Below are 14,656 nucleotides of genomic sequence, written 5' to 3'. Positions count from 1 at the left end.
GCTCTTGGAAGAACAAAAGAACCGTGAGGGAGCCCAAGCTGCCTTAACGGTTCTGGAATTGGAGAATCGGGTCTTGATCAAACAAAATAAAGATCAGGCCCTTCAACTAGAGGCTCTGAAAGCTAGGAACGGCGAGCTGTTATTCGAAAAAGCAGAGCTCATAGACGAGTTGTCCTGGAAGGAGAGGGAAAGCGAGGACGTGAAAGAATCTCTTCGGCTGGAGAAGTACGAGAATCAGGCTCCCCAGTCGAAGATCATAGCCCCGGAGGCCTCTACAAAAATGCGTGGGAAAGGAAATGAATATACAGAATTGTTGCGAGAAATTAGAAGACTAAGAGAGGAACACGAAAGGCTAAGAGAGGACCACGAGCAACTCCAGAAGGTGGTCCTCAATGAGCAGAAGAATGAGGAAGGAGGGAGAAAAGAGAAAGAGGGAAATGGAGGAAGAAAGAAAACGAAGGACATGAGCGATTGGGTCTGCAGTTATGGTTTAAACTACTGGTGGCGGGATACAGACTCGGACTCAGACTTGGCTACGGACTGGTCTAGACGAGGACTCGGACCTGGCTACAGACTCCAAGGCTGAAGACTCGAAAAACCACTCAATTTAGGAAATCTCATTGGTTTACAGTCTTAGTAAGAAAGCAAATCCAAAACGATGTGTCCGGTGAGCAGAAGAAAGAGGAAAGAAGAAGAAGGGAGAGAGAGGACTTATGGGAATCGAGAACATTCCTGTGAAGCATTTTAAGACGTCATGCTTCGGATCTGTGGTTGAGCATAGTAAGAAAGCAAATCCAAAAAGGGGTGTCCGGTGAGCAGAAGCAGTAATTCGGAGGAAGGAGGAACAGCTCTCAGATGAGAGTCAACAGTAATTTGGAGGCAGGAGGACCAGCTCTAAAGATGAGAGCCAACAGTAATTCAGAGGCAGGACGACCAGCTCTCAGGGTGAGAGCTAATGGCCAGGGATCTTCCCAACCACCTGGTCTGGCAGAGGAACTCTTACCCAGCGAAAGCCAACGAATATCCTCTCAGGGTAAGATAGACACCAGAAGGCCTCCAGTGGAATGCCAGAAGGCCACCAGAAGGATACCAGAGGGACACCAAAAGATGATTCTGTTGGAATAATCTAGAAGACCGGCTCTGCAGAAAGAAGGAACTTTTCCTTCAAGTATGCTATGTCCCTTGATGAAGACTTCTAATAGAAGATCTCTGTCAAAGCGGGCAAATAGCCGGATATCTAGATGTATTCTTACAGATATCTTCCTTGTGGTAATTCTGTTTGAATAATCTAGAAGACCGGCTCTGCAGAAAGAAGGAACTTTACCTTCAAGTATGCTATGTCCCTTGATGAAGACTTCTAATAGAAGATCTCTGTCAAAGCGGGCAAATAGTCGGATATCTAGATGTATTCTTACAGATATCTCCCTTCTTGTAATTCTGTTGGAATAATCTAGAAGACCGGCTCTGCAGAAAGAATGAACTTTTCCTTCAAGTATGCTATGTCCCTTGATGAAGACTTTTAATAGATCTCTGTCAAAGCGGGCCAAATTAGTCCGGATGATCTTAGATGTTTATTCTTACAAGATATTCCCCTTCTGGTAATTTCTGTTGGTAATAATCTAGAAGACCGGCTCTGCGAGAAATAAGGGAACTTTTCCTTTCAAGTTCTGCCTAATGTCCCTTGATGGAAAGTCTTTTAATAGAAAGATCTCTTTTGTCAAATAGGCGGGTCAAATAGTCGGATATCTAGATGTTTAGCCATACAGATATCTTTCCTTTGTGGTAATTGCTTGTTGGAATAATAATTCTAGTAAGGAACCGGCCTCTGCAGAAAGCAAGGAACTTTTGTTCCTTCAATGTATGCCTATTTCCCTTGTGATGAAGACTTCTAATTAAGAGGATCTCTGTCCAAAGCAAGGCAAACTAGTCGGATTCTCAGATGTATTCTTACAGATATCTTCCTGGTGGTAATTCTGTTGGAATTAATCTAGAAGAACCGCCTCTGCATAAAGAAGGAACTTTTCCTTCAAGTATGTCTGATGTCCCCTTGATGAAGACTTGCTAATAATAGAAGGAATCTCTGGTCAAAAGCGGGCCAAAAAAAAATTTTAGTCGGATATCTAGATCATTTATTTCTACAGATTCTCCCTTCCCTTTGGCGATTACCTGTTCGGTAATAATCTAAGAAGGACTTGGCTCTGCAAAAGAAAGGAAAGAACTTTTCCTTCAAGTAGATGCTTATGTCCCTTGAGGAAGACTCCTAAAGAAGATCTCTGTCAAAGCGGGCAAATAGTCGGATATCTAGATGTATTCTTACAGATATCTTCCATTGTGGTAATTCTGTTGGAATAATCCAGAAGACTGGCTCTGCAGAAAGAGGAACTTTTCCTTCAAGTAGCTATTGTCCCTTGATGAAGACTTCTAATAGAAGATCTCTGTCAAGCAGGCAAAAATAGTCTCCCCCAGTTAATGCTATGTCAGATATCTAGATCTAATATTACAGATATCTTCCTTGGTGGTAATTTCTGTTGGAATAATCTAGAACAGTCTTTCTCAACGTGGGCCATATGGCCCCCTTGGGGGCCATGAGATTTTTTTCAGGGGCCATTAATATACCTTCCCTAGGCGTATTAATGGTGATGGACGGAAGGCGGGTGTGTGTGTGGGGGGGGGGTAAGAACTCAGAGTTGGGCATGGAGGGGCCACAACAACTTGCATGGATGAAGGGGGTGGGGGCCACCACCAGAAAAAGGTTGAGAAACAGTGATCTAGAAGACCGGTTCTGCAGAAAAAAGGAACTTTCCTTCAATTATGCTATGTCCCTGATGAAGACTTCTAATAGAAGATTCTCGTCAAAAGCGGGCAAATAGTCGGATATCTAGATGTATTCTTACAGATATCTACCCTTCTGGTAATTCTGTTGGAATAATCTAGAGGACGGCTTGCAGAAAAGAAGGAACTTTTCCTTCAAGTATGCTATTGTCCCTTGATGAAGACTTCTAATAGAAGATCTCTGTCAAAGTGGGCGGGGCAAATAGTCGGATATAGATCTATTCTTTACAGATATCCCCTTCTGGTAATTCTTGGTTAATCTTAGAGACGCTCTGCAGAGAGAAGGAACTTTTCTCCAAGTATGCTATGTCCCTTTATGAAGACTTCTATAGAAGATCTCGTCAAAGCAGGCAAATAGTCGGATACCTAGATCTAATCTTACAGATATTTCCTTGTAGGTAATTCTGTTGGAATAATCTAGAAGTCCAGGTCGCAGAAAGAAGGAACTTTTCCTTCAAGGTATGCTATGTCCCTTTATGAAGACTTCTAATAGAAGATCTCGTCAAGCGGGCAAATAGTCGGATATCTAGATGTATCCTACAGATATCTCCTTGTGGTTTTTTAATTCTGTTGGAATAATCTAGAAGGGAACCGGCCTCTGCCAGAAAGAAAGAACTTTTCTCAAGTATGCTAGGCCCTTGATGAAGAACTTCAATAGAAGATCTCGTAAATGGGCAAATAGTTCGGATTACCTAGGTGTATTTAAAAACCATATCCTCCCTTGTGGAATTCTGTTGGAAATAATCTAGAAAGAATGGCTCTGCCAGAAAGAAGGAACTCCTTCAAGTGCTATGTCCCTTGATGAAGAACTTCTAATAGAAGATCTCTGTCAAAGCAGGGGGGGGGGCAAATAGTTCGGATACCTAGATCTAATTCTTAACAGATATCTTCCTTTGGTAATTCTGTTGGAATAATCGAAGTCCCGCTCTGCAGAAAGAAGGAACATTTCCTTAAAGTAGCTATGTCCCCTTGATAGACTCTAAAATAAGATCTCTGTCAAAGCGGGGCAAATGGCGGATATCTAGAGGTATTCCGGACAGATATCTTGTGGTAATTCTTTGAATAATAGAGACTGGCTCTGCAGAAAGAAGGAAACTTTTCCTTCAAGTATGCTATGTCCCTTGATGAAGATTCTTTAATAGAAGATCTCTGTCAAAGTGGGCAAATAGTCGGATACCTAGATGTATTCTACAGATATCCTCCCATTGTGGTGTTCTTCTGTTGGAATAAGATCTAGAAGAACCGGCCTCTAGCAGAAAAGAAGGAACTTTTCCTTCAAGTATGCTGATGTCCCTTGTTGATGACTTCATAATAGAAGATCCTCTGTCAAAGCTGGCAAATAGTCGGATATCTAGAATGTATTCCTACAGATATCTTCCTTGTGGTAATTCTGTTGGAATAACGTCTAGAAAAACAGAAAAAAAAAAAAAACCGGCTTTCTGCAGAAAGAAAAGGGAACTTTTCCTTGAAGTATGCTATGTCCCCTTGGATGAAGACTTCTAGTTAAAGAAGATCTCATGTCAAAGCGGGCAAATAGTCGGTATATCTAGATGTTACTTCTTACCAGATATCTTCCTTGTTTGTAATTCCTGTTGGAATAAATCTAGAAAGATAACCGGCTTGCAGGAAAGAACGGAACTTTTCCTTCAAAGGTATGCTAATGTCCCATTGATGAATGACTTCTAATAGAAGATCTCTGTCAAAGCGGGCAAATAGTCAGATATCTAGATCTATTCTTACAGATATCTCCCTTTCTGGTACTTCTTTGTGGAATAATCTAGAAGACTGCTCTGCAGAAAGGAGAACTTTTTCCCTTCAAGTATGCTATGCCTTGATGAAGACTTCTAATAGAAGATCTCTGTCAAAGCGGCAAATATTCGGGATACCTAGATCTAATCTTACAGATATCTTCCTTGTGGTAATTCTTTGGAGATATCTTAGAAGTCCAGCCTCTGCAGAAAGAAGGAACATTTTCCTTCAGTATGCTATGTTCCCTTGCTGTAAGACTTCTAAATAAGATCTCTGTCAAAGCGGCAAATAGTCGGATATCTAGATATTCCTACAGATATCTTCTTGTGGTAATTCTGTTGGAATAATCCTAGAAGACCGGCTCTCAGAAAGAAGGAACTTTTCCTTCAAGTATGCTATGTCCCTTGATGAAACTCATTAGAAGATCTCTGTCAAGCGGGCAAATAGTCGGATATCTAGATGTATTCTTAAGGATATCTTTCCTTGTGGGTAATTCTATTGGAAATAACTAGAAGACCGGCGTGCTGAAAGAAGGAACTTTCCTTCAAAGTATGCTCATGTTCCCTTGATGAAGACTTCCTAATAGAATCTTGTCAAAGCGGGCAAATAGTCGGATATCTAGATCTATTCTTACAGATATCTTCCATTCTGGTAATTCTGTTGGAATAATCTAGAAGACCGGCTCTGCAAGAAGGACTTTTCCTTCAAGTAATGCTATGTCCCCTTTAGAAGACTTCTTATAGAAGATCTCTTCTCAAAGCGGGCAAATAGTCGATATCTAGATGTATTCTTACCGATATCTTCCTTGTGGTTAATTTCTGTTTGGAATAATCTGAGAAGACCGGCTTGCAGAAAGAAGGAACTTTTTCCTCAAGTATGCTATGGATCCCTTGATGAGACTCCTACAAGAAGATCTCTGTCAAAGCGGGTAAATAGTCCGGATATCTAATGTATTCTTACGATATCTCCTTGTGTAATTCTTTTGAATATCTAGAACCGCTCTGCAGAAAGAAGGAATTTGCTCCTTCGTATGCTATGTCCCTTGAGATGAAGACTCCTAAAAGAAGATCTCTGTCAAAGCGGGTAAATAGTACGGATATCTAGATGTATTCTTACATATATCTTCCTTCTGGTAATTCTGTTGGAATAATCGAGAAGACCGGCTCTGCAGAAAGAAGGAACTTTTCCTTCAAGTATGCTATGTCCCTTGATGAAGACTTCTAATAGAAGATCTCTGTCAAAGCGGGCAAATAGTCGGATAATAGATAACCCCCCCCAATCTTACAGATATCCTTCCTTGTGGTAATTCTGTTGGAATAATCTAGAAGAGGCTCTGCAGAAAGAAGGAACTTTTCCTTCAAGTATGCTATGTCCCTTGATGAAGACTTCTAATAGAAGATCTCTGTCAAAGCGCGGGCGAATAGTCGGATATCTAGCTGTATTCTTACAGATATCTTCCTTGTGGTAATTAAATTTGGTTTTGGAAATAATCTAGAAGACGGCTGCAGAAAGAAGGAATTTTCCTTCAAGTATGCTATGTCCTTGATGAAGACTTCTAATAGAAGATCTCTGTCAAAAGGGGGCAAATAGTCGGATACCTAGATGTATTCTTACAGATATCTCCCTTCTGGTAATTCTGTGGAATAAATCTAGAAGACTGGCTCTGCGAAAGAAGGAACTTCCTTCAAGTATGCTATGTCCCTTGATGAAGACTTCTAATAGAAGATCTCTGTCAAATTGCAGACAAATAGCGGATACTAGATTCTAATCTTACAGATATCTTCCTTGTGGTAATTCTGTTGGAATAATCTAGAAGTCCAGCTCTGCAGAAAGAAGGAACATTTCCTTCAAGTATGCTATGTCCCTTGATGAAGACTTCTAAAATAAGATCTTTGTCAAAGCGGGCAAATAGTCGGATATCTAGATGTATTCTTACAGATATCTTCCTTGTGGTAATTCTGTTGGAATAATCTAGAAGACCGGCTCTGCAGAAAAGAAGGATCTTTTTCTTTCAAGTATGGCTATGTCCCTTGATGAAGTACTCTATTAGAAGATCTTCTTGTCAAAGCAGGCAAATAGTCGGATATCTAGATGTATTCTTACAGATATCTTCCTTGTGGTAATTCTGTTGGAATAATCTAGAAGACCGGCTCTGCAGAAAGAAGGAACTTTTCCTTCAAGTATGCTATGTCCCTTGATGAAGACTTCTAATAGAAGATCTCTGTCCAAAGCGGCCAAATAGGCGGATATAGAGATGTATTCAACAGATATCTTCCATTGTGGTAATTCTGTTAGAAAATAATCTAGAAGACCGCTCTGCAGAAAAGAAGGAACTTACCTTCAGGTATGCTATGGTCCCTTGATGAAGACTTCTAATAGAGATCTCTGTCAAAGGGGTGGGCAGTCGGATATCTAGATTTATCTACCAGATATCTTCCTTGTGTAATTCTGTTGGAATAATCTAGAAAGACCGGCTCTGCAGAAAGAAGGAACTTTTTCCTTCAAGTATGCTATGTCCCTGATGAAGACTTCTAATAGGAGGATCTCTGTCAAAGCGGGTCAAATAGGTCGGATCTCAGATGTATTCTTACAGATATCTTCCTTGTGGTAATTCTGTTGGATAACTAGAAGACCGGCTCTGCAGAAAGAAGGAACTTTTCCTTCAAGTATGCTATGTCCCTTGATGAAGACTTCTAATAGAAGATCTCTGTCAAAGCGGGCAAATAGTCGGATATCTAGATCTATTCTTACAGATATCTCCCTTCTGGTAATTCTGTTGGAATAATCTAGAAGACTGGCTCTGCAGAGAGAAGGAACTTTTCCTTCAAGTATGCTATGTCTTGATGAAGACTTCTATAGAGATCTCTGTCAAGCAGGCTATAGTCGGATACCTAGATCTAATCTTACAGATATCTTCCTTCTTGTAATTCTGTTGGAATAATCTAGAAGACCGGCTCTGCAGAAAGAAGGAACTTTTCCTTCAAGTATGCTATGTCCCTTGATGAAGACTTCTAATAGAAGATCTCTGTCAAAGCAGGCAAATAGTCGTATATCTAGATGTATTCTACAGATATCTTCCTTGTCGGTAATTCTGTTGGAATAATCTAGAAGACTGGCTCTGCAGAAAGAAGGAACTTTTCCTTCAAGTATGCTATGTCCCTTGATGAAGACTCCTAAAAGAAGATCTCTGTCAAGCGGGCAAATAGTCGGATATCTAGAGTATTCTTACATATAACTTTCCTTGTGTAATTCTGTTGGAATAATCTAGAAGACCGGCTCTGCATAAAGAAGGAACTTTTCTTCAAGTCCTGCTATGTCCCTTGATGAAGACTTCTAATAGAAGATCTCTGTCAAAAGCGGGCATAGTCGGATATCTAGATCATGATCTGTTCTTACAGTATCTCTGTGGTAATTCTGTTGGAATAATCTAGAAACTGGCTCTGCAGAAAGAAGGAACTTTTCCTTCAAGTATGCTATGTCCCTTGATGAAGACTTCTAATAGAAGATCTCTGTCAAAGCGGGCAAATAGTCGGATATCTAGATGTATTCTTACAGATATCTTCCTTGTGATAATTCTGTTAGAATAATCTAGAAGACTGGCTCTGCAGAAAGAAGGAACTTTTCCTTCAAGTATGCTATGTCCCTTTATGAAGACTTCTAATAGAAGATCTCTGTCAAGCGGGCAAATAGTCGGATATCTAGATCTGTTCTTACAGATATCTTGTGGTAATTCTGTTGGAATAATCTAGAAGACTGGCTCTGCAGAAAGAAGGAACTTTTCCTTAAAGTATGCTATGTCCCTTGATGAAGACTTCTAATAGAAGATCTCTGTCAAAGCGGGCAAATAGTCGGATACCTAGATCTAATCTTACAGATATCTTTCTTCCTGTAATTCTGTTGGAATAATCTAGAGACCGGCTCTGCAGAAAGAAGGAACTTTTCCTTAAAGTAGCTAGTCCCTTGATGAAGACTCTAATAGAAGATCTCTGTCAAAGCGGGCAAATAGTCGGATATCGAGATGTATTCTTACAGATATCTTCCTTGTGGTAATTCTGTGGAATAATCAGAGACCGGCTATGCAGAAAGAAGGAACTTTTCCTTCAAGTATGCTATGTCCCTTGATGAAGACTTCTAATAGAAGATCTCTGTCAAAGCGGGCAAATAGTTGGATATCTAGATCGGTTCTTACCCAGATATTCTTCCTTTGTGGTAATTCTGTTGGAATAATTCTAGAAGACTGGTCTTGCATTAACGACGGGAACTTTTCCTTTAAAAGGTATGCAGTTCCCCCTTGATTGGAAGACTAAAGCTATAGAAGATATCTGTCAAAGCGGGCAAATAGTCGGATACCCTAGGATCTAATCATACAGATATTCTTTCTTCTTGTAAGTCTGTTGGAAAATAATCTAGAAAGGAACCGGCTTCTGCTTGAAAGAAGGAACCTTTTCCTTAAAGTATGCTATGTCCCTTGGATGAAGACTTCTAATAAGAAGATCTCTGTCAAATCGGGCAAATAGTCGGATATCTAGATGTATTCTTAAGATATCTTCCTTGTGGTAATTCTGGTTGGAATAATCTTAGAAGACCGGCTCTGACAGAAAGAAGGAACTTTTCCTTCAAGGTATGGCTAATTGTCCCTTGATTGGAAGACTTAATAATAGAAGATCTCTGTCTAAAGTGGGCAAAATAGTGGATATCCTAGGATGATTCCAAAGATATCTTCCTTGTGGTAATTCTGTTGGAAAATACTCTAAGAAGACCGGCTTCTGCAAAGAAAGAAGGAACTTTTCCTTCAAGTAGCTATGGTACCTGATGAATGACCTTCTATAAGAAGATCTCTGCAAAGCGGGCAAATTTAGTCGCGATAATCTAGAATGTTATTCCTTACAAAGATATCTTCCTTGGGTATGGTAATTCCTGTTGAAATAATTAGAAGACAGGCTCTGGCAGAAAGAAGGAACTTTCCTTCAAGTATGCTATGTCACTTGATTGAGACTTACTAATTAGAAGATCTTCTGTCAAAGCGGGCAAATCGTCGGATTATCTCCCCGCTTCTATTCTTACAGGATAATTACTCCCTTCTGGTAATTCTGGTTGGAATAATCTAGAAGACTGGCTCTGCAGAGAGAAGGAACTTTTCCGCCTTCAAAGTATGCTATGTCCCTTGATGAAGGAACTTCTAATAGAAGATCTCTGTCAAAGCAGGCAAATACTCGGATACCCTAGATCCTAATCTTACAGATATCCTTCCTTCTGGTAATTCTGTTGGAACTAAATCTAAAGACCGGCTCTGGCAGAAAAGAAGGAAGAAGGACCTTTTCCTTTCAAGTATGCTATGTTCCCTTGATGAAGACTTCTAATAGAAGATTCTCTGTCAAAAGCGGGCAAATAGTCGGATCCGGAGATTTATCTAAGATGGTATTCTTACAGATATTCTTCCTTGTGGTAATTCTGTTGGAATAATCTTAGAACACGGCTTCCTCTTAGAAAGAAGGAAACTTTTCCTTCAAGTATGCTAGGTGCCCTTGCTAGAAGACTCCTAAAAGAACAGATCTCTGTCAAAAGCGGGCAAAATAGTCGGATATTCTAGATCGTTATTCTTACCATATATCTTCCTTCTGGTAATTCTGTTGGAATAATCGAGAAGGACCGGCGATCTGCAGAAAAGAAGGAACTTTTCCTTGCAAGTATGGCTATGTCCCATTGGATTGAAGACTTCTAATAGAAGATCTCTTGTCAAAAGCGGGCAAAAATAAAGTCGTCGGATATCTAGATCTAATTCTTACAGATATCTTCCTTGCTGGTTAATTTCTGTTGGTGGAATAAATCTAGAAGACCGGCCTCTGCAGAAAGGAAAGGAAACTTTTCCTTCTAAAGTATGCTATGTCCCTGATGAAGACTTTCTAATATAAGATCTCTGGTCAAAGCTTGGGTGGTGGGGCATAATAAAGATCTCTGTCAAAGTGGGCAAATAAATAGTCGGTATCTTAGATGTATTCTTACAGATATCTTCTTTTCTTTGGTGGTAATTCTGTTGGAATAAATCTAGAAGACTGGGTCTCTGCAGAAAGAAAGGAACTTTTCCCTTCAAGTATGCTATGTCCCTTGATGAAGACTTTCTAATAGAAACGCTCCTCTGTCAAAGCAAGGCAAATAGGTAGGATTATCTAGATGTATTCTTACAGATATCTTCCCTTCTGTGGTAAATTCTGTTGGAATAATCTAGGAAGGACCGGCCGGCTCTGGCAGAAAGAAGGAACTTTTCCCTCAAGTATGCTATGTCCCTTGATGAAGACTTCTAATAGAAGCATCTCTGGTCAAAAGCGGGCAAATAGTCGTATATCTAGATGTATTCTCACAATTATACTTCCTTGTGGTAATTCTGTTGGGAATAAATCGAGAAGACCGGCTCTGCATGAAAGAACAGGAACTTTACCATTCAGGTTATGCTATGTCCCATTGATGAAGACTTCTAATAGAAGATCTTCTGTCAAAGTGGGCAAATAGTTCGGATATCTAGATTCTAATCTTACAGATATCTTTCCTTGTGGGGTCAATTCTGTTGGTAATAATCTAGAAGACCGGCTTCTGCAGAAAGAAGGAACCTTTTACTTCAAGTATGCTATGTCCCGTTGATGAAGGACTTTTCAATAGAAGATCTCTGTCAAAGCGGGGCAAATAGTCGTTATATCTAGATGTATTCCTACAGATATTCTTTCCCATTCTGGTAATTTCTGTTGGGAAATAATCGAGAAAAGAAAACCAGGCGCTTTCTGCAGAAAGAAGGGAACTTTTCCTTCAAGTATGCTATGTCCCTTGATGAAGACTTCCTAATAGAAGATCTTCTGTCAAAAGCGGGCGAAATAGTTCAGAATAATTCTAGATTCTATTCTTCACAAGATATCTCCCACTTCTCTGGTAATTCTGTTGGAATAATCTAGAAGAGTTGCTCTGCAGAGAGAAGGAACTTTGTTCCCTTCAAGTATGCTATGTCCCTTTATTGAAGTGTGACTTCTAATAGAAGATCTCTGTCAAAGCAGGCAAATTTAAAAAAAAAGTCCGGGATACCTAGATCTTAATATTACAGATATCTTTCCTTCTGGTTAATTCTGTTGGAAGCAATAATCTAGAAAGACCGGCTCTGCAGAAAGAAGGAACGTTTTCCTTTTCAAGTATGCTATGTCCCTTTATGAAGACTTTCTAATAGAATATCTCTGTCAAAAGCGGGCAAAATGAGGTCGGATATACTAGATGTTTATTCTTACAGATATCTTCCTTGTAGGTTAATTCTGTTGGAATCAATCTAGAAGTCCAGCTCTGCAGGAAAGAAGGAAACTTTTACTTCAAGTATGGCTATGTCCCTTGGATGAAGACTCCTCAAAAGAAGATCTCTGTCCAAAAAGCGGGGCCAAATAGTCGGATATTCTAGATGTTTATCGGTTACATATATCTTCCTTCTGGTTAATTCTGTTCGGAATAAAAAAATCGAGAAGGACCTGGCTCGATGCAGAAAGAATGGAACTTTTCCTTCAAAGTATGCTATGTCCCTTGATGAAGACTTCTAATAGAAGATCTCTGTTCAAAGCAGGCAAATAGTCGGATATCTAGAGTCTAATATCTACAGATATCTTCCATTGTTGGTAATTCTGTTGGGAAAATAATCTTAGAAAGAACCGGCTCTGCAGAAAGAAGGAACTTTTCCTTTTCAAGTATGCTATGTCCCACTTGATGAAGACTTACTAATAGAAGAAGATCTCTGTCCAAAGCGGGCGAATAGGTCGGAATATCTAGCTGTTATTCTTACAGATATCTTCCTTGTGGTAATTCTGTATGGAATAATCTAGCCCTACCCGGCTTATGCAGAAAGAAGGAAACTTTTTCCCCTTCAAGTATGACTATGTACCCCTTGATGAAGACTTCTAATAGAAGATCTCTGTCAAAGGGGGGTGGGCAAATAGTCGGATACCTAGATTTGTATTTCTTACAAGATATCCCCTTCCCTCTGGTAATTCTGTTGGAATAATCTAAAGTAAGGACTGGCTTCCCTGCCGAAATGAAAGAAGGAACTTTGTCCATTCAAGTACTGCTATTGTCCCTTGATGAATACTTCTTAATAGAAGAATCTCTGTCAAAGCAGACAAATAAAGGTCGGATTACCTAGATCTAATCGTTACAGATATCTTCCTTGTGGTAAGTTCTGTTGGCAATAATCTAGAAGTCCAGCTTTCTGCAGAAACAGGAAGAAGGAACATTTCCTTCAAGTATGTATGTCCCTTGTATGGAAGACTTCCCGAAAATTAAAATTTGTCAAGCGGGGCAAATAGTCGGATATCTAATGTATTCCTTACAGATAAAAATCTTCCTTGTTGTAATTCTGTTGGAATAATTATAGAAGACGGCTCCTGCAAAGAAAGAAGGAACTTTACTTAAAGGGTTGCTAAAAATAGTCCCTTGGATGAAGAATTCTATTGAAGATCTCTGTTCAAAGGCAGTTCAAAATAGTAGGATATCTAGATGTATTCTTACAGATTATCTTCCTGGGTGGTAATTGTTGGTATAATCTAGAAGAAGGCTTCTCCCCCCCCCCCCCAGAAAGAAGGAACTTTTCCTTCAAGTTATGCTAATGTCCCTTGATGAAGACCTCTAATGGAAGATCTCTGTCAAAGCGGAAACCCAAATAGTCGGTATCTAGGAAATGTATTCTTACAGATATCCTTCCTGTGGTAAATCTGTTAAGAATTAATCTAGAAGAACGGCTCGGCCCAGAAAAGAAGGAACTTTACCTTCAGGTAGCTATGTCCCTTGAATGGAAACTTCTAATTAGAAGATCTCTGCAAAGTGGGCAAATAGTCGGAAATATCTAGGATCTTAAATTTACAGATATCTTCCTTTGGTAATTTGTTGGAATAATCTAGAAGGACGGCTCTGCGAAAGAAGAACTTTTCCTTCAAGTATGCTATGTCCCTTGATGAAGATTCTTAATAGAGGCATTCTCTGTCAAAGGCGGCAAATTAGTCGGGATATCTAGAGGTATTCTTACAGGAATAATTACTTCCTTGTGGTAATCTTGGTTGGAATAATCCTAGGAGACGGTCTGCAGAAAGAAGGAAACTTTTCCTTTCAAGTATGCTAATGTCCCTTGATGAAAGACTTCTAATAGAAAGATATCTGTCAAAAGCGGGCAAATAGGTCGTGAAATATCTAGATCTATTCTTACAGGATATCCTCCCTTTGTTAAATTCTGTTGGAATAATCTAGAGCGAATGCTCTGGCAGAGAGAAAGAACCTTTTCCTTCAAGTATGCTATGTCACCTTGATGAAGACTTCTTAATAGAAGATCTCTGTCAAAGCAGGGCTAATAGTCGCTTGATACCTTAGATCTAATCTTACAGGATTATTCTTCCTTTTGTTAATTCGTTGGAATTAATCTAGCAAGACCGGCTCTGCAGAAAGAAGGAACTTTTCCATTCAAGATTATGCCATGGTCCATGATGAAGACTTCTAATAGGAAGATCCCTTCTGGCAAAGCAGGCCAAATAGTCGGATATCTAGAATGTATTCTTACAAGCTATCACTTCCTTGTGGTAATTCTGTGGCGAATAATTCTTTTTTTTTTTTTTTAGAAGACTTTTTTTTTGGGTCTGCAAAGAAAGAAGGAACTTTTCCTTTCAAGGTATGCTATGTCCCTTGAAATGAAGACTCTAAAAGGAAGATCTTTCTGTCAAAGCGGGCAAATAGTCGGATATCTAGATGTATTCTTACTTATATCTTCCTTGGGAATCTGTTGACTAATCTTAGAAGCCCGGCTTCGCAGAAAGACAGGAACTTTTCCTTCAAAGGTAAGGGCTTGTCCTTGATGGAAGGACTTCTAATAGAAGATCTCTGTCAAAGAAGGGCAAATAGCGGATATCCTAGATCTGTTCTTAACAGTTAATCTTCCTTGTGAAGTAAATTCTTTTGTGGAATAATCCTAGAAACTGGCCTGCAGGAAAGAAGGAATTTTCCTTCAAGTAGCTATTTCCCTTGATGAAGGAATTATAATAGAAGATCCTCTGTCAAAGCGGGCAAAAGTCGG

This window comes from Macrobrachium nipponense, chromosome 30 (genome assembly GCF_015104395.2).
Source record: "Macrobrachium nipponense isolate FS-2020 chromosome 30, ASM1510439v2, whole genome shotgun sequence".
NCBI classification, from domain to species: domain Eukaryota; kingdom Metazoa; phylum Arthropoda; class Malacostraca; order Decapoda; family Palaemonidae; genus Macrobrachium; species Macrobrachium nipponense.
Note: the sequence above shows the minus strand (reverse complement) of the source record.